The sequence below is a fragment of the Chlamydotis macqueenii genome, chromosome 19 (assembly GCF_036417535.1).
Source record: "Chlamydotis macqueenii isolate bChlMac1 chromosome 19, bChlMac1.mat, whole genome shotgun sequence".
In the NCBI taxonomy this organism is placed as follows: domain Eukaryota; kingdom Metazoa; phylum Chordata; class Aves; order Otidiformes; family Otididae; genus Chlamydotis; species Chlamydotis macqueenii.
This window is the reverse complement of record NC_141574.1, coordinates 7,880,623-7,884,766: the sequence shown is the minus strand read 5'-3', so window position 1 is coordinate 7,884,766 and position 4,144 is coordinate 7,880,623. Positions and strand designations below refer to the sequence as shown.

General features: G+C 59.4%; 1 long non-coding RNA gene across 1 annotated transcript; it reads right to left on the bottom strand.

Annotated features, from left to right (window-relative positions):
- Nucleotides 1–656: 656 nt before the first annotated feature.
- Nucleotides 657–2,389, bottom strand: LOC147598370 (uncharacterized). The gene is made up of 3 exons (XR_015260672.1): nucleotides 2,196–2,389; nucleotides 1,798–1,920; nucleotides 657–1,499 (listed from the first exon to the last, which is right to left on the bottom strand). It is a non-coding gene; the product is annotated as an uncharacterized LOC147598370 (long non-coding RNA).
- Between the last annotated feature and the right edge of the window lie 1,755 nt (nucleotides 2,390–4,144).

Here is a 4,144-nt window from a genome sequence, read left to right as displayed (position 1 = left end):
ACATCACCTCCCATCCCTGCTCTCCTCCCTCTAACACGCTCCTCTCTCCCACCGTGATTTCCTGGCTTTGCAAACCCCACAGCATCAGGGTTTTGCAACCAAATCTGCAGGAGCATCGCGGTCCCCTGCTCTGCCCCGGGACGCGGCGAGGATGGAGGCGGTGAAATTAAAAATAACCGGCTTTGCCGGGAGGCGCGGGTGGCGGAGGGCACACTGCCGGAGCTGGCACGGATCGGCCGCCGGATGCCTCTGGGCAGAGGATTTCAAGGGCACGTCACGCTCCAGCCGGGCGGCTGCCAGCAGCCCTCCCCAGCGCTGGCTGCGCCGCTCTCTTGACTCCTTCCAACGATTATTTTTTTTTTTTTAAGGCAGCTAATAGCTCCGAGGGAGTCCCGGCGTAACAAGAATTGGCAGAAGCGAGCAGATATGAGGTTTATTCACCACCAGTTTTAAATCATTTAGCGTAGCAGAAAGGCCGTGTTTCTACAAGCAATATGTTCTGCTTTGCTCGCATCATGGTTCCTATTAAAGGGGTTCAGCGATGGATGGGGACGGTGGTGCGCGGCGGGAGCGGTGCCACGTATGCGGTGACGGGAGAGGGATGAGCGGTGCCACGTATGCGGTGACGGGAGAGGGATGAGCGGGGCCAGAAATTGGGGCCAGGGGTTTGAGCCGAAGCCCATCCCAACCCACGGGAGCTCCCACTGGCTGTGGAGCGGGACTCGTGAAGAATTTACAGCCCGTTGGATGTGGCCTGTGGCTTCGGTTTAAAAATAAACTCTTAGAAAGACAATCTGGGGAGCTGGACCGGGGATGCTCTTTGCGCGGCAGAAGATAATTCCTTGGGGATTGCTGAGAAAAACTGTGGGAGAAGTTCAACTTTCACCCTGGCAATTATTGTAAAGCTCTTTGGTCAAGGCACCGACCTAAAACTAGCCCTCAAATCCTTTTGAAGGTTGGGATTTTTCACTTGATTTTTCAAGTGACTGACCAGCAGCATGGCAAACTGTGCACTTCCACGCCGGGAGCACCGGTTTTCTTTTTAATCGCAGCCCGGCGAGGTTACCCGGCATTTCATCGCAAGCAAGGCCGGGCTCTCCAACCTTGCTGCACGCGTCCTGGAACAAGGAGGGACCCACAGCGCGAAGGCAGAAGCGAGCCTGCCGCGTACCGAAGCGTTTGCAGTCACAAAGCGTTTATCCTGGTTCGTGGAAGAAATCCCAGCACCCCAGCCCTTCCCTGGGCTCCCAGCATGTTTTGCTCTCGAGTGATGTTCAGAAAAATCTGGGAGTTTAGTAAAAGCTGGGATGCTGAGTGGTTCCCGGTCGCTCTGCTGTGCTGTTCAGCCAGGCGGTATCTGCGGGGTGTTGCCATGGCTGCCCTTTCCCATGGAGGATGTCCGGATGGTCCGGGCGGTCCGGCTGGTCCCACGGTGCCGGCAGAGCATCAGCCGCATCCATCGGGGCTGCCGGACCCACGGCCTGCGGCTCCCAGCCCTGCTGACAATCGATAGCGAGCGCGATGAAACCCTTAATGAAATTGCAGCCTAAGAGACTATTGATTGTATATTTTCTTTAAAAATGTATATGAATGGGAGAGAAGCTTTTTGGAGGAGAGGCTGGAGAAGGGGGGGCAGGGGTGGAAACACACCACCAGCCGCTGTGGAAGATGGGCGAGCGTGGGGTAATGGGCGCTGAGCAGCGGGGTCCAACCGCTTGGTGAGGGCGGATTCATCCTCACAGCATCCCTGGGGAAGGAAATCACTACTGGGACAGAAGCGGGAGGGTGGGCGCTCACCCAAAATTGTCACGAAACCAGTGATGATGAAACCAAGAAGAGAAGTCAGGAAAACACACCCTGGTCATGCCTCCTAGGCAGCGCTTCTGCAAATCTCCCTTGCTCCATGTTTCACATCGCTGCCTAAAACACAAAAAAAAAAAAAAAAAAAAGAAAAATGTTTAGGAAGATGCTGTGCTCTTCTGCTTTGGGGGAAGAAAAAGGAAAGGGTGCATCGCTGTGCAGCAGCCCTACAGCCAACCTCCCTCCTTCTTCCTGCACCCTCTCAGTGCCCCCAGACCAGCCTCTCCCAAAATCTTACCCAATTATTCCTCTGCAGGCTAAGAGGACAGCAAGGAAGCATAATAAATAAATAATTATAACAATAATAAAATCCCACACCCCTCTCCGCCCCTTACATAACCAGCATTGTCTTAATCCTACAGGTGCTTCGCAGAAGTAAAAAGGATTTGTTCCTCCTGCAAATCCTTTTTCTTTCTTTTCTTCTTTTTTTTTTTTCTTTTTTTTTTTTTTTTTTTGGTGAGTCATCCTTATCCGCCCCTGGCCACGCTGCAGGGAGGCCCAGGGGGGCCGTGCAGGGTCCGGGGAGGCAGCTCCCAGTAATGTGACCCCTGACTAAATCACTTAAACCTCTCCAGCCTTCAGTTCCCCAGCGGTAAGACGCGGATTATAAATCTGATCCTGACCCCCTTGGCAGAGGAAGGCGCTGGGAGACGGGCCCTGTAAATATGTCAGCGGGGCAGCGAAGGCGAGCGCTGGGGCTGGCCCGCAAACCTCGTCTCCTACCCATGCAGCACTGCCCGGGGGATGTTGGGGTGCCAGGGGATCACCCCAGATACGCCGAGAAAAAAATGAGCTTTGGGGCTGGTCGATGGGGGAAAAAAAAAAAAAAAAAAAAAAAAATCCGCTTTCCCTGCTTAGGGCATTGGGGGGGGGGGGGTGCCCTTCCAGGACTTGGGGGGCTTCTGGGGGGCTTGAAGTACCCTCTGGGAATTTGGGGTGCCCTCTGGGGAGCCCTCTGAGTGTTTGGGGAGCCCTTCTGAGGATCTGGGGAGCCCCCGGGGATTTGAGGGACCCTCTGAGTTTTTGGGGTGCCCTCTGGGTGTTTGGGGAGCCCTCTGAGGATCTAGGGAGCTCCTCTGGGTGTTTGGGGACCCCTCGCAGACCCATCACCCCCGCACAGACCATGGGATGGGTGGGGTTGGATGACCCCACACGCGGGGTGCAGCCCCCCACCCCCACGTCCGTGGGAACCCCGGCCCGGTGCGTGTCGCCCCGTTTGCGCTGGGCTGGACCCGACGTTCAAGAAGGGGGCGGGGGGAGAACCGGGACCCCGGCGGGGGCCGGGCGGGGCCCTTTAAAGCGGCTGGCGGTGGGAGGGGCGGGAGGCGGTGTCGCCGGGCGGTGCGGGGGGCGGCCGGGCGGTGCTGGCCCGCGGGGAGCAGCGCCGGGAGCTGCGCCGGGCCGGGAGCGCCGGGCACCGGGAGAGCCGGGGGAACCGGGCACCGGGGGAACCGGGCACCGGGTGAGTGAGCGAGCGCATCCCTCCGGTACCGGATGGCGGCCGCATCTGGCGGCGGGGGAGGGGGGAGGCCCCTTGTTTGCTTGCTTATTCCCCGCCCCCCCCCCCCCCCAATTTAGGAGCCCCCTCCGGTCGCCCCTGCGGCGGGGTGGAGCCGCGGGGGTGGGGAGATGCCCCCTCCCCTCACCGCCGGGCCGGGGGCTGCCGCCGCCCCCCGGGGCCGGTTCCCCCCTCCGCGCCCCGGTGAGCATCGCCTCTCCCCCGGCCCCGAGCCCCGGGGAGGAGGGGGGGGGCGACGACACACACGAAATTCGCTGGGTCCCGGCGCTGCCCGGCTCGTCCGGAGCCCCCAGACCCAGGTGGGTGGGCGGGATGCTCCGCATAACAGCGCGCATAACCCCGCGTGGATGCTTTTTTTTTTTTTTTTTTTTTTTAACCATTAACCATTATTATTTGCTTGGGCTTTGCATGAGGGTTACCGGCTGCTTTGGGGTGGTTTGCAAGGGCTTTTCCCACCCCCCCACACACACTCCGCCCCCCTAATCCTGCATCACCGGGGGCAGCCGGTGCCTCCCGAATCCCACGGGGCTCCGCGAACACCCGTGGGGTAAGGGCAGCTCCTGAACTTTCCCCAGCTGTGGGGAGGCTGGGCTGCGTCACGTGAAGGCCTTTGGAGAGCAGAGGGACTTTCTCCGTGGTTCTTCTGTTTATTTCTGGGTCCCGCTGAGCCCCGGCTTAGGGGGGACGCACGCCTCCGGGAGATGCTCTGGGAACGACTGCGCTCGCTCCGGGGGCTTGACCGGGTAAAACTTTGCCTTCCAGGCC